Raw genomic sequence first — 16732 nt, 5'->3', positions numbered from 1 at the left:
TAGGGACACCATCTTTTACTTTCACTACACATATATTATATTAGTCTTTTTTTCTCATTCTTCCTGTTGAAAAAATTTCTTTGTCTTCTCCTCTCTCTTGTTCCCCTTTCTACTTTCAAGGCTGGCCCCCTCCCACCCCCCCTCAGCCCTGCCCCCGCCCCTCGGCCCTGCCCCCTGCCCCCTGGGTAGGCATGTGCTCAGAGTACCTGTGGAGGTCAGAGGACAAGTTAAAGGGAGTGGTTCTCTTTCCTCACCATTGGAATCTGAGCTTGTCATCAGCCTTGGGTGACCAGATCGCTCATTTGTTGACCCATCTCTTCAGTCCCTAACTTAATTTTTGTAGGCGAAATCTATCTAGAAATTCAAGTCTAAACGAAGAGAAAAAGACAACCAGAGAGGCATGGAAAGACAGAAGAGTGAAAGATTTGAAAAAATGACGAAAGAAAAAGAAAAACCAAAATTTCCTAATAATAAGGCATTTCAAAGCAGCAGCAGGTAAATATGAGTTGAATGAAATGTTATTGAGACGGGAGTCTTAAAGCCAATGAAGCAATATCAAAATGCTACTGAATACAGACTAAAGGGAAAGAGGGGGTGGGTAAATTATCAGGAGATAAAAATAAGTAACTTAAAGCATATAGTAAATTAAAAATACCATTTAAAAATATAGTAAATGGAATGGCCAAAGATGTAGAGCAAAAAAGAGCTTATTTCTAATGTAGAAAATTAGAGCCTGACAATTTATACCAGGCAAGGGGCCGTTTGAACTTGTGAACTCTTGCCTTTTGGTGGTTTATATTTTATTGACTATGTCTTGAACAAGTGTATGTTGTCTACCAGGGCTCACTTCCCTTTCTTGGGTCCATAGGTCGCGTGCTGGACACTCTTCTTTATGCAGTCTGTGTCCTCCCTCATCTTACATCCTCTGAGGGGATTTATGCCGTACCTGAGAATGTTTCCTCGGGTGCCTGGGAGTACGGGAAGCAACCTCTGTGCATCTCTACAGACCGAGGAGGAGCTGTCTTCAGATTCTTACACTTCCCAATCCCAACACCTAGGTGTGAGTCCTTCCAACGAGGAGATGCAACTACGCATGTCAAGAAGACTGCGGGTCCTTCAGGGCTTTGGACCCAACGGTAGTGAGCAGCAGAGAAGAGAGGTGGTTCCAAGGGCTCACTTTCATGCTCAGTCTCAGGGATGTTTTGTCTTGTGGAAAGCTCTGCCAGCATCCAAAGGTGAGATGGCTTTTTCCCAGTGCACCTGGCTGAGCTGGACCCTCCTGCCCTCTTCACTTCTCAGCTTGTCACTGTCTGACCCTCCTAGGCTCAACTGGCACCAGGTTGTGATTATCTTGGCATTGTGGTAGATTAAACTAAAGCCTGCTTTCTTGTGGCTGCTGTCAACCGTGCCTTGCACATCCTATAGTAGCTCAGTTTCACACAATAGACTCAAAAGTGGCACCCAGTTCCTGCCTTCCAAGTCGTAGTGACAAAGTGAGGCTTCTGTTCAACTGCCAACCAGAGAATCACCATCTCACCAAACCCACAGTGAGTTTTGAGGCTTCGGGAGGAGGTGGTGGTTGTTGGCTTTGTACTGAGATCTAGAAGGCCTGATTCTTTCTACCAGACCTACGTGGTGGCTTGCCTTTCAGGAGAGCCTTCTCCTCCGTGTGCTGTAAGCCATGAAGCTGCAGCTATGCTCAGCTTGGCTTCCTTTTCTCCATGTCATCTGTCCTTTACCCAGCTCTCTTAGGCATCCTCTCTGTGCTTTTGTGAACCCTGGAAGCACCTCCTGTTCTTCTCACTTTGCAATAAGTCTAGTCTCCCATAGTCTGACTGCTTTTCAGTAGCCACAAGTGCAACCTACTACTAGCTTAAGAGCATTTGTGGGCCATGAGATAGGGCTCAGTACCAGAGAACCTACAACTGACAAAACCATGGGATAGATTCCAACACCACAGGGGAAAATATTTTACTGTTATAAATATTTTTTAACCACAACTCACAGAAGTATCGGGAGAGATGGCAGAATTACCATTAAGCAGATAGGTAGAAGCTACTTAAGGATATGGTTTTTTATTTTAAAACATCTGATATTTTCACACTCCATATTCTCATAGTCTGGAAAATATGAGACAAATCTAGGACTCAATCAGTGCATTTTTAGTCACATTCAATATTTAATCAAAGAAAACATGTCTGAAAAAAAAGTGTTTTTTTTTTTTTTTTTTTTTTTTTTTTTTTTTTTTTTTTTTTTTTTGCCAAGTGAGATGTCTTATCGACATCCCCACCATACGAAGGTATAACTCAGCAAAGCTATTTGTGCAGAAAAAGCAGAAAGATCCAAGCAGCGATTTCAAAGCATGGAGTGAATTTGCTTGTTTTATTGTCTTCTGGATATAATGCCAAGTAACATTGAAATTAATGAGAAACATAAATGCCTGACCTCAAAGGTACTTGACTGGTCAAGCTAAAATATACAACCTCAACATTATGATTCTGAAGATAGATTAAAGAAAGCTGCAATATTGGCCATTTTATCCATTTTATAATATTTTCTTTAAATGTTCTATTTCTTGTTTATGAGGATCACCCTGGCATATTAAGGAGTCTTTATTGTGCTCCATGGTTCAGTGAGAGAATTCTGGGCTTATTCTCTGCTGTTCCAGCATTTAAATAGTCTATGAAGTACTGGTGGGTGAGTGGCTTTAATCTAGAAGCCTTCATAGCTCATTCTGTGGGTATCTGCCTCCGCGTACACCCACCTCAGATCTTCATTGTTACATCATCTTCTCTCGTTCAGCTTTAAAAATATTGCAGCAAAAAACATTAGATAATACTCATTTCAGAGCTGAACAGTTCATGTGGATGGAGTTGATTCTCGTTCCTCTTCTCAATATTGGCTTGGCATGGGATGAATTTTTTTTCCTATTCTTTCCTCAGTAGACATCATGATTGCTATTACATCTGGGGTATAAGTAACCCCCTTGCCTATATATTTATAATCATGCATGCCAAAGTTATTGATGAACTATAATATAGTATTTAAATAATAATATTGTCTGTGTTAGTATCAGCATATTATACTGCCAACATTATTATATTCTACAAATAGAATGAGAACCAATTTCTCCTCTCTCTCTCTCTCTCTCTCTCTTTCTCTCTCTCTCTCTTTCTCCAGTTCTACTGGAAACTAAAATACTTTTCAAGAAAAGTTTTCTAGAAACTTCAATCACTTTGAATACTTTTGCCTTAAGTATTGGATGGGAGAGGGTGATGAGGGTTATTTTGATTAGAGGATATATATGAAAATTTTAAAAAATAAATAAGGTAAATTAATACAAAGTATTTGATGCCATTTTTAGTACCAGGTTAAGTAGTTTTTTTGAAAATTTCATTTAAAACGATTTACTGATACTATATAGAAGTACAGTTGGTGACTTAATACACTAGTTGATATTCTGACACAAGTTGACGTGGAGATAAGGGGTGGCATGATGTTTTAAAGAAGGTGAGCTGTGGGTGTTTTTTCATGCTAGGGAAAGTGATGTATCTTGAACCATTGTAATGGGCTGGCGTTGGCAAACATTCTTTAGAGGAACTTGGTGCATTGTGTAGAAACTTATTGCTTGAGTAGAGTGGTGTGCATTCTTTATTATTATTATTTTCAGTTAATTTTTAAAGTGTATGTGGATGTTTTGCCCACATGTGCATGCAGTGTCTACAGAGACCGGAAGAGGGTATCGGTTCTCCTGGAACTGAAGTCACAGGTGGTTGTGATCCCCCACAGGGATGCTAGGAATTGAACACTGGTCCTCTCGGAGAGTAGCGAGTGCTCTAACTGATGAACCATCTCTCATCTTTTTATTATTTGAATATTCGTGGGAGCAACCTTTGAGGTATCTTCTCCGATACTTGAAACTGGGTTCCCAGCAGCTCTCTCTTTAAACACTCATAGAAACATACTGTGAAGTGTGGTGGGACAGGCATGCAGAAAGACTAACCTTATATCTCTTATCTTCCCCCCATCCCACTCAAAACAGTGACAAATCATTTGTCCTATGTCCAAAACTTCTATGTGAACAATGGCTGTTTGAACTAGAAAATATTTTTAGTGTATTAATTTGCAATTTTGATACTTTGATTCTACACAAATGGGGGTCCCCAGAAAGGTGCCTCAGCAGAGGAAACAAGGTGCAGGAGATATAGGAGATGCTTTGGGATGAACACTCAAGAAAAAGACATAGAAAAACAAAACAAATTCATTCTAGACAAAATAACAAAACAAACAAACAAACAAACAAACAAACAAACAAACCAACCAGGACTTGTTAGCAACGAGGGGAGATAGCAGTCCTGCTTACTCGTTTAACGGAGGGGTCCCAACCTGGGCTGGTAGAATTTAGAGACAGAGTAGTCTTCAAGCTATCTGATGATTGATAATGTTGAACCCTTCTTGTTAACTTGTTATACTTCTTAATTTATGCTAGGAATATTTTGGGGGTTTTCAATAATATAAAATTATATATAATTAAATTTTAAATATTTTTTATTTTAATTAAAAAAGATCACAATATGATTATAGTATGAGAGATTTTAGCCCTGAGTTTTATTATTTCCTGCAGTCTCCTCCTCTTGGGTGAATTTGTTTCCTTTTGTTCTAAAGCTTTTAGGTGTGCTGTCAAGCTGCTAGTGTATGCTCTCTCCAGTTTCTTTTTGGCGGCACTCAGAGCTATGAGTTTATCTCTTAGGAATGCTTTCATTGTGTCTCATAAGTTTGGGTATGTTGTGGCTTCATTTTTTATTAAAATCTAAAAAGTCTTTAATTTCTTTCTTGACCAAGTTATCATTAAGTAGAGTGTTGTTCAACTTCCATGTGTATGTTGGCTTTTGATTATTTATGTTGTTATTGAATTTGAGCCTTAGTCCATGGTTATCTGATAGGATGCATGGGATTATTTCAATCTTCTTGTATCTGTTAAGGCCTGTTTTGTGACTGATTGTATGGTCAATTTTGGAGAAGGTACCAAGAGGTGCTGAGAAGAAGGTATATCCTTTTGTTCTAGGGTAAAATGTTCTATAGATATTTGTTAAATCCATTTGTTCCATAACTTCTGTTAGTTTCACAGTGTCTCTGTTTAGTTTCTGTTTCCAGGATCTTTCCATTGATGAGAGTGGCCTATTGAAGTCATTCACTAATATTGTGTGTGGTGCAATGTGTGATTTAAGCTTTACTAAAGTTTCTTTTATAAATGTGGATGTCCTTGCATTTGGAGCATAGATATTCAGAATTGAGAGTTCCTCTTGGAAGATTTTACCTTTGATGAGTATGAAGTGCCCCTCCTCATCTTTTTTGATAACTTTGGGTTGGAAGTAGATTTTATTCAATATTAGAATGGCTACTCCAGCTTGTTTCTTGGGACCATTTGCTTGGAAAATTGTTTTCCAGCCTTTCACTCTGAGGTAGTGTCTGTCTTTGTCCCTGAGGTGGGATTCCTTTATGCAGCAAAATGTTGGGTCCTGTTTATGTAGTCAGTCTGTTAGCCTATGTCTTTTTATTGGTGAATTGAGTCCATTGATATTAAGAGATTTAAGAAAAAAATGCTGCTTCCTGGTTATGTTTGTTGTTAGAGTTGGGATTCTGTTCTTGTGACTATCTTCTTTTAGCTTTGTTGAAGGATTACTTTCTTGCTTTTTTTAGGGTATAGTTTCCCTCCTCGTGTTGGAGTTTTCCCTTTATTATCTTTTGAAGGGCTGGATTTGTGGAAAGATATTGTGTGAATTTGGTTTTGTCATGGAATACTTTGGTTTCTCCATCTATGGTAATTGAGAGTTTTGCTGGATATAGTAGCCTGTGCTGGCATTTGTGTTCTCTTAGGGTCTGTATAACGTCTGTCCAGGATTTTCTGACTTTTATAGTCTCTGGTGAGAAGTCTGGTGTAATTCTAATAGGTCTGCCTTTATATGTTACTTAACCTTTTTCCCTTACTGTTCTTAATATTCTATCTTTATTTAGTGCATTTGTTGTTTTGATTATTATGTGTCAGGAGGAATTTCTTTTCTGGTCCAGTCTATTTGGAGTTCTGTAGGTTTCTTATATGTTCATGGGCATCTCTTTCTTTAGGGTAGGAAAATTTTCTTCTATAATTTTGTTGAAGATATTTACTGGCCCTTTAAGTTGAGAATCTTCATTCTCATCTATACCTATTATCCTTAGGTTTGGTCTTCTCATTGTTTCCTAGATTTCCTGGATGTTTTGAGTTAGGATCTTTTTGCATTTTGCATTTTCTTTGATTGTCGTGTCCATGTTTTCTATGGAAACTTCTGCAACTGAGAGTCTCTCTTCCATCTCTTGTATTCTGTTGGTGATGCTTGCATCTATGGCTCCTGATTTCTCTCCTAGGATTTCTATCTTCAGAGTTGTCTCCCTTTGTGATTTCTTTATTGTTTCTCTTTCCATTTTTAGATCCTGGATGGTTTTGTTCAATTGCTTTACCTGTTTGGTTGTATTTTCCTGTAATTCTTTAAGGGATTTTTGTGTTTCCTCTTTAAGGAGTTCTACCTGTTTAGTTGCGTTCTCCTGCATTTCTTTAAGAGTATTATTTATGTCCTTCTTAAAATCCTCTACCAGCATCATGAGATATGATTTTAAATCTGAATCTTGCTTTCCAGTGTGTTGGGGTATCCAGGATTCGCTGTGGTGGAAGTACTGGCTTCTGATGATGCCAAGTAGTCTTGGTTTCTGTTGGTAAGATTCTTATGTTTGCCTTTTACCATTTGGTAATCTCTGGTGTTAGATGTTCTAGCTGTCTCTGGCTGGAACTTGTTCCTTCTGTGAGTCAGTAAGACTGTGTCAGCACTCCTGGGAGACCAGCTCTCTCCTGGCAAGACCAGTGCACAGAGGACTGAGGATCAGCTCCACCTCCTGGCTGAAGATGAAGGCCCTGTAGGCCTGTGTCTGAGAAGCTCTGTTGCTTCTGTGGCCTGCACTCTCCTGTGCAGACCTGCCTTAGAGAGACACCGGAGAGAAAATCCTTCAATCACTTTGAATACTTTTGCCTTAAGTATTTGATAAGAGAGAGTAATGAAGATGATTTTGACTAAAGCATATATAAGAAAATTAAAAATTTAAGTAAGGTAAATAATACAAAGTATTATGTCATTTTAAGTGCTAGATTAAGTAGAATATTGAAAATTTCATTTAAAATGATTTACTGATTCTATATAGAGGTACAGTTGGTGATTTAATATAATAGTTGATATTCTGACACCTTCCTGATGTACTTATGTATATAGTAGATTTTTGGTAAAAGTTTTAGAATTTTTTGTGTTTCATGATCATATTGGCCATCATTGAGGAGAATTTTAGTTGTTTCAAATCTATATGACTTTTACTTCTTTTTGTTGCCTGGTTGCAGTGGCTCGAATCTGCAGCACAAGAAGAAATAGAAAAGTTGAGGGGATAAGTAGCCTTCCTTTTCCTTTTCTGTTCAAATAGAATCCAGTCTTTTATTAAAAAGAATCTTAGTCAATTAGAGTATGCAAATTAAAATCAGAGAGGAGCAACATGTAAATTGCACATGTAGGATTAATTGTTTAGTTAAAGTCATATACAGCTATACACTATCCATCCTTATTTTGTTAATGACAGAGTACCTATATAACACTGTCCTTAGAAAAGCATCTAACATAATCAGAAGGTATCTTAGTCTATGTAATTATGACCTATGATGTTCCCACAATAGCAAGAATCACCTACGCTTCCACTTTTCAGAATGTATCCTTGTCCAAGTGACACATAACTACTCATTTGAATTTTGTCATGATTATGAACAACAGTAGTTGAAACAAATTATGAAAATTTCTACCGCAGAATTGAGCCATTGGTGATATCCCATGTAAATGAGGAGTGCAGAATCTAATCATGGATTGAGCTCCAAAAGAGAAATGTTTTACTTCCTCACGGAATGCTTTTCCCAAGGTGACAATGATCAAAAGCCCAATCCTGTATTGTATAGAAAAAGTACAATGGCCTACAAAAATAACTACAGAGAGGAGACTTAGACATCTCAAAGAGATGCCTACCATTGGTACTCATACAGAGAGGCTCATGCTTAGACTAGTCTACAAATAAGCCTAGTGGGGCTAAACTTTGCTTGGATGTCATGTTGACACTTAATGTTATACTCATAAATGCACCTTATATTCTATTATACCCAAGAGACATCCTTTGCTTCAAAAAAATGAGCATAGGCAGACTTATTAACTCTGCTGTCTACCGTCTGTCATGTGGGCTTCTTAAGATCTCCGTTGTAGAATCCTGAAGGTTTTGATTTTCCACATGCACAGGAGCAAGGGACCTATGGTTACATCTACTGCCAGCTTGTGCCATGGCTGTTCTCTATGAACATATCAGTGCTTCTTCCACAGGTGCAATTGCCCAGGCTCCCTGAATGCAGCCATTCTAGGGCCTGAACCTGTGTGGACATTGACATTCTTGCCTGGTTGCTTCAGTGGTTGTGCCAAGCCTCACATGGTCTTTGCCTGAGTCACCTCTCTTCCTTGTCTCCATCTTCTCTTCACAGCTGTCAGGGATGCTCCTCTCACTTTTCCTTTTGATGTTTCTCAGACCTTCTTAAACCAGTCAGATCACACACGCACAAACAAATACCCAAATTTTTCTTTTTCTTTGCCAAATTACCAAAGCCAATCTTTAAATTACTACATGCAAATGGATGCGCACACGGGTCACCCTGAAATGAGTTACAAATACATTTGGCCCTAATTGGAAACCTGGCTGTCTAGCGATCCCCGGCTATAATTTGTCAGTTGGATGTTTCTGCTGTATAATCAACCCAATGTTATATATTAAAATTAATAAAATGTGTGTTGGAAGACACTGAAATGATTACAGTGAGCAAAAATGTGATCACATTGTCCCTTCTGTTTAGACTAGCTTCTTACTTTACGGGCTCTTTTGTCTCATCATTTATTTTCCAAATTAATTAAAATCCAGATCAGTACATTTTAGGCACAAATATTTGTTCACTATATTGAAACACATAAATATTCCCCGCCTGGCAGTTAGCAGTAGACATTCAAATGCAAGCAGAGTTTGAGCTGGCTGTGACATTATGTGCAAAGGAGGAGTGGAGAGTTGAATCATGCACTGAGATTTCCAGACATTCAAACATAACACCCTCTCTACAAGCCCAAGATGAGCATTCAAAAGCCCACGCAGGACTGTGGGTAGCGCTATCACTTGTAATTACACTCTTTAAAGCAGCAATGCCAAGGAAGATGATGTTGGATGATGACTGGGAACATTAGTATCCTGTGATTATGAGGCATAGTTACCCCTCGATCACTCTTGAGATCTTTGCTCTCCAGCATAGTCAAATATCATCCTGTGTGTCATTTGACTAAGTTGGCATGGCAGAGGCTGGAGCAAAGACACCAACTCATTATTTTATCATTTCTTAAAGAGACACAATAGTTATTACTCTTATAATTCATTACAGCCAGGAGCATGATGTCTCCTTCCAAAAAAAGACAAATTTTCATTTACAAGACATTTTTCTGAAACCCTGTGCTCATTTATCATACTGGAAGGTTTGGTGAATAAAGAAGGTTAAAAAAAATTCAATAATTAAGTTTACTTTGTCTCTGAAAATTTAATAAGCTCATCTAGCTCACAGCATATAAACACGGGTATATGTAATTCGTCCTTCTGTGCAAATTTGGCAGCAGTACAGTTATAAAGGGGTTTAATTCGCCACTGTATTGGAACCTCTTGGGTTTGAAGTCCACTCCTTCAGACTGTTGGTTTTATGAGTCACATAAGAAAAATCTGAGAGTACACAAATTGTGGAATAACTTGAAGTGGCTTTGGCTAGTTGTTGGATGCAGCGCGCGATGTCTCACAGAAATAAAGCTTTTCATTAGCTCTGAGGATAATGAAAGCATCATCAGCTAGATATCTTTAATTGAGCTTGGGGAACCAGTCCCTAGCCTGGCTGTGGATATTTCCACACTGAGACAAACCGCCTTGGTCCAGATCAGATGGTGAGAGCAGCTCATTTCCTGTCTTCTCATCAAGAACATTTCAGCCTCATTTCCTAGCGACCGACTGGATTCGTATCCCTTCCCTTTCTCTCTCGGTTGAAATTGGAGCCATTTTTCAAGGTCTGGCTCAGGATTCTCCACTGCAACCTTCTCTGATCCTCTAAGCTCGATTTAATCTCTCCCCTTTCCTCCTAACAGCATCTCTGGTCGGCACTGTCATTTGACTGTTCACCGAAACGCTACTCTGGGTCATTCATCGTGGTTTCAAACCAATTTGTCTGATTTTTCTCAGCTAGACTGAAAAGTCTTTGGGAGCAGTCTCTGTTTACTTTGTGACCAGTGACCCAGTAGCTTGTATGGGGGGAATTATTACGTGCTGAGAACCTGGAATGAAAAGACTCACCAGACTGTATCCTTGTTCTAGGCTATCTCAGCATATAGCATGCCTTCTTCAGGCTTGTTTTAATTCTTGACATCATGGATAGGGCTGCCAAGTCAGGTAAATTCAATTCCTATGTCCATCATTTATAAAAATGTTAGGGAGGATTTCTTAATTTCTACATGTTGAGGTTTGGTCTGTTTCTATGTATTGTAATGCTAATTGCAGGTCCCTAAGATCTGGTTGCCACAGAGCTCACGTGAGAGAGTCCCCAGATAGACCCAAGGGATGCTATGTGACCTTGTCCCCAAGTTATTTCTGATTGATCTGCCAATTTGGAAAGAAAATACAGTAATATTGCCATATGTATGATACTAGATCATGCCTAGCAAGCCCATTATCATGGCTCTAGGGACATAAGCAGCATTAAATGATGGGTGTTATTGCTATTGGCACTGAAGCATGGTAAATGCTCAGTGACACTGGCCAAGGGAGACAGAGCTGGTCAGCCAATAGTCAAGGCCATGGAGTCGCACGGCAGATGAGCTCCTTTACTTGATGTAGGTTAATGTGAGGAGAGAGAGGAAGGTGTAGGTGAGAATTACATTATCCACAGTCTGTCGCAGCGACAACAGAAGTTAGGCAACAGTGGACAATGGGATTTCTATAACTAAGACTAGATTTACTCAAAAGAAGTCAGGAAAGGAATGGCTAGGGAGCGAGATGCAGACAAAGGGTTGACGCTTTCCTTGCTTTCGAGTAAAGCTTTGCTCTAGAAGCGAAAGCTTAAAGTCTCTTTTGCTCATGTTTGGTAGAGTCTTCTCCCCTCCTTTAATTGAAAGTCGATATGTTTTTATACAATACATCCTGATTGCAGTTCCCCTCACTCTACTCCTCCCAGTTCCTACCCACCTCCCCTCCCATCCAGATCCACTCCCTTTTTGTCTCTCGCTAATTAGAAAAGAACACGCTTCTAAGAGATAACACCAAAACATAACAAAAAATGAAATATAAGATAAAATAAAAACCCTCATATTGAAATTAGACAAGGCAAACTAGTAGAAGGAAAAGAGTCCAAGAGAAGGCACGAGAAAGAGACAGAGAGCTGCTGGTTCCCACACTCAGGAGTCCCATTAAAAATACCAAGCTGAAGGCAACAACATAGTCACAGAGGACCCAGCACAGACCCATGCCATGCACACTCTGTGGTTCATAGGAACCTTGCTCTATTAATTTAGAGGGACTTGTTCTCTATCTTTCCTGGTTCTTATATTCTTTCACCTGCCTCTTCTACGGGGTTCCCCGAGCTCCCAGGAGAGGGATTTGATGGAGACATCCCATTTTGAGCTGTGTGTTTCAAGGTTTCTCTCTGCATAATGACTGGCTGTGGTTCTCTACAGGGGTTGTCCCCTTTTCTCGTCTCCACGCTTTTGTAAACCCAGGACAGGACCACCAGGATAACTCAAGGTCATCAGTGACTTATTTCTTATCTCTGTAGACTCATTCATACTGTGTCTCTCAACAGCATGCCAATCAATTGACTACTATTATATTCCCAAGTGTTTCTATACTTCAGTTTGCTATCGGAATGTCACTCTCAAGATGTTCCCCCCATATCTTTTCTCACTCTTTTATTCCCAGATTCTCCTTTCTCCCATATTTAATATGTTGGTACTCTTGAATATTCTATGCTATCTCCTCTTTTCTTCTCCCTGTACTTTCTCTGTAGATCTTTTTTACCTATCAGGTGGTGCTTAGGATTTCATTAACCACATATATACTAATGGCTTTTCACTTTCCACTATCTGGCTAGGGCTTTCCCCAGAGCGTGGACATACAGGTTCTGTTAATTTCTGTTAAGTGATCTAACTTAAACACTGTTTGAACACAGCTTTCATTTTCTCAAAGCTCCCCAGATTTGTTCCTTCCTGAAGAAGGACTTACTCATCACTTGTTGGTTCAGGGACACATCGTCCTTGGTATCTCAGTTTTAATCCAGCTAATTATCAGCTTCCTACGGAAACTTCCCAAAGCTGTGTGCATCTCTCAGTTAGGTCTGTCTGTCCCTGAAAGCTTATGGTCAGAGTGGTTATTTAAACTTCTCCCTTGTTATTCTTTCTGTCTATTTGTTCCCCCACAGGTTGATCATTGTTGCCATGACTTATTATGTCTTGATTTAGAATATGAACCCACAATCCTCAGTGTTTTCCAGTCTTGGGATCAAAATTCCTGGTTTTCCTACCTAAAGCCAAATAGGAGAAATATGGTCCACAATAAGCTGGGCTTATAAAATCTACTGTGTATGCTAATTATAGTTCTAGGTCTAATGACACTTATGGCAGGGATATTATAGCATGGTGGCTTGAAATACCATTTATGATAAATTTCATGATTATTATATATATTTGAGAACTTTGTACACGATTCCTGTGTTTATATCACTTCCCTCGTCTCCAGCTTCAACTCTTCCCATGACTCCATTAATTCATAGACTCTTTAATTGTTGTCATTATACATAATACACACACACACACACACACTCACACACACGTGCACACATGCATCTACATCTTCTTCAGTCCATTTAGTATTGCTCTCTGCCATTAGACACCTATATGGGAGCTTGTCCCTGGAGGAAGCTAATTTCCCCTTCTTCCATCAGCCATTGATCACTTGTAGCTCTTCATGTAGGTGTGGGAACATGTGAAATTTCCTATGTCTATGTTTCCATGCCAACTGGTGGTGTTGCTGTGCTGGTCTTGCTCCAGTAGCCATACTGTTGAAATCTTATTGGTTTGTTTTACCCCTCATTGCTAGGAGACACTATCCAGCAACAGATGTCTTCATACTTTCTTGCCTCCTCTTCCCCAGTGTTCCTGACTCTTAGGTTTAGGAAATGTATTATAGATGTTTCAGTTGAGGCTGGCCAACCCTTAGTCCCTTTTTCTTTTCATTTTGACCTGTTGTGGGACTCTGTAGAAGTCCTTACCTGTTGCAAAAAGAAGCTCTTATGATGCAAGGCTAAAGCTACAATTATTTGTAGGTGCACTGATTAGGTTTTTTTTTGTCAGCCTGATACAAGGCAAGGTCATCAGGGAAGAGGAAACCCAACTGAGAAAATGCCTCTATCAGATGGACTCACAGGCAAGCTTATAGGGTATTTTCTTGATTAATGATTGATGTGGAAGGGCCAAGCCCACTGTGGGAGATGCTACCCCTGGGCTGGCTTACATAAGAAAGCAGGCTTTAAATTTAGTGAGCCTATGGGGAATAAGACAAATGACATTCTTCCATGGTCTCTGTTTCAGTTCTGACCTCTAGGTTTCTCCCTTTTCCTTCACCATGTTCTGTAGTTGTAAGGCAAAATAACCCCTTTTCCTCTTCAAGTTGCTTTCGGCCATGGTGTTTATCACAGCAATAGAAGTCAAACTAGGACAATAGAGATAAATATCTAGAATACAGTTAGAAACTGTACTGGATTATGGAAATGTCAGTAGTATATGGGAATTATACAGACTTCAGAAAGTCATGGGGTGCTGCCAAGCTTATTTTCAATTTTGGAGTAAAACACCACTCCAAAATTTGACCCCTCCTAAACCTGATCTTTCACTTCCTAGAGGAAACTTATAGCTATGCCCTTAACCCTTAGCGTTTGCTCCACATTTGTGAATCAAATATTTCCATGGTGACTTGTTGGCTTTTGGATATTACTGCCTTCCTGTGCTAAGGGTTTTCTCTTCCCTACCCCACATCACTGCTCTCTTTAGCCTCCAGGTCCATCCATAACATTACAAGTTTCAGCCAATGTTTATAATTTTATTATTATGATTATGGTGCATAGTCAGCTGGCCTACACAGGGTACTGTATTTCATTTTCTTTGTAACTTATTTTCTGGAGCAAAGAGCATTCTTTCACTTTATTCTGCCTCCTGCATTTCTCCTTGTTGGTTGTTAGATCAGCTTTACACACAATATAAAGATCTCAGTATGGATGCTTTTCTGTTAGTTTTCTTGGATAGTTCATTCAGGAAACCATCACCCTTCTACTCCAACCTTAACTGATTACCTTCTGAGCCTGCAACCCTGCTGCTTCTGGGACACTTCCTTTTCATGTCCTGGGGACTCCCTCTGCCCTGCCCTTTGATTGTTGGGAGAATTACTGCACTTCCCCAGCACGGTTTCTTAGATTATACCTCATTTGGTAGAGGCATTCTCCAATAATGTCCTGAGAAAGGGGTCAAGGGAAATAATATTTTGGAGGACCTGAGTGACTGAAACTATGTATTATATTGTCACATTCAATTAGTAGCTGAGTTACATATTAAATTTTAAATTAAAAAAATCCCTTCTGTCAGACATTCCAAGGCTCTTTTCCATTGTCTTCTATTTCTGGCATTTCCACCAAGAAGTCTAACAACTCCAGGACTCTTCAATTTTGCGTGTGATGTTTTTTATTTTTCTCTCTCTCTTTTGGAATTTCTTCTCAATATTTTGAAATTTCACAGTGTTGCAGTATGATTTGTATCTCCTCAAATTTCCTTTCTTGTCTCTAATTGGATCACTGAACCCTGGAAAAAACCACATCATTATGGAAAGTATTCTATTTTAAGAATATATTTTATCTATTATTTGACAATTTTGTACATGTATACAATGTACATGGTGCCTACTGACCTCTAACTCCCTCTTGTTATTTCTTCTTGATAATCCTAACATCTCCCCAACATTTATGTCCTCTTTCATCATTTTTATTGCTATTATTTTGAGATAGGGTGCCATTAAGTATCTCTTACTGGCCTGGAATAATCCATTATGTGGATCACTCTGGCCTCACACAACAGAGATCCACTTGCCACACATACACACACACTTTTATAACCCACTCAGTTCAGTTAGTGCTGCCTGCTGTAATGTTGGCTGATCTTGTTGACTTGACAATGGACAGGTCTTTTGAAGGCACCTATGGCTCCTGTGAGGTCATGAGTTCAATGGCCATGTCACATCCAGAAGAGAGCATCTCAACACAGTCCTCCCTATCCTCTGAGCACAGTCTTCCCTGTCCTCTGAGCACAGTCCTCCCTGTCCTCTGGCCCTCACACTCTACTCTCTCTCCCACTATGTTCTTGGAGTCTTGGTATGGTTGACATATATGACCTATTTGGGATTGAAGACTCAACAGTAACTTACTTGCAACACTTTGACCAGCTATGAGTTTCTGCACTGCTTTCTATTACAGCCAAGGGTGAACAGAGCACTAATAGATAGGTATAAACACAAATATTTAGAAGGCAACTTGACAACATTTCCATTTGGTGAAATGGAGTAGGTTCTCCACTAGTGCCTATGACCTCCCAAGCCATAGACTGTTGATAAGATCCATACCAGACATGAATTCTTTCCTGTGGAACAGTCCTCAGATCCAATCTAAAGCTGGTAGTTACCCAAAAAGTTTCATGTCATTATTGCACCAGTGGTCACATTTTGCCTGGCATATTAGTAGGTATTGTGGCAGTCAGGGTGGTCCAGCACAAAGTAATATCATTGTTGTCTTTTTTTCCTCACAGTGGCTCACACAACACCTTCCTTATGGAAAGTATTCTTATATTACTTTTTCCATAGTGTTTTCTTCTTGGGTCCTTTAGTGTATCTTCTGAGTAATGTTCTTAATTTTGTCTTTTAATCTAGGCATTACATTTTTATACTTAGAGAGTGGTGTGTGGGTGAATAATGTTCAAAGTATATTATACATACATACATACATACATATATGTCATTAGAACCCAATATTCTACATTTAATTTTTACTGGAAACATTTAAATATTTATATTTGCTATTATGTTCGCAATTGAGAGACCTTTACTTTTCTTTACTCATTCAAAGATATTAATGAATACCTATAATACTCTAGGGATCTGGAGATAGGCATACATTTCTGCCCTTAAGGTTCCTGTCTTTCAGTGAGGGAATACAGCTGGGAAACGCAAGTCCCAATAACCAAGCCAGACATCATTTACAGTGATGATGTTTGATTACTCATTATGTTCATAATGTTATGATGAGGTATGACAAACATAATTAGAAGCATATGTATGTCTATTGGTAGGGATGGATTATTTTGTGAATTCGTGCACTTATTTATTTGTAATTTTCTGTTCATAATATTTTATTGATTATTTGGAGATGTCACATCATGAACCCCAATCACACTCAATTCCTAGTCCTCCCAGGTCCACTCCCAACCCTTCTGATTTACCACCACCACCACCACCACCACCACCACCACCACCA

The sequence above is a fragment of the Mus caroli genome, chromosome 8, assembly GCF_900094665.2.
Source record: "Mus caroli chromosome 8, CAROLI_EIJ_v1.1, whole genome shotgun sequence".
NCBI classification, from domain to species: domain Eukaryota; kingdom Metazoa; phylum Chordata; class Mammalia; order Rodentia; family Muridae; genus Mus; species Mus caroli.
This window is presented reverse-complemented; position numbering follows the sequence as displayed.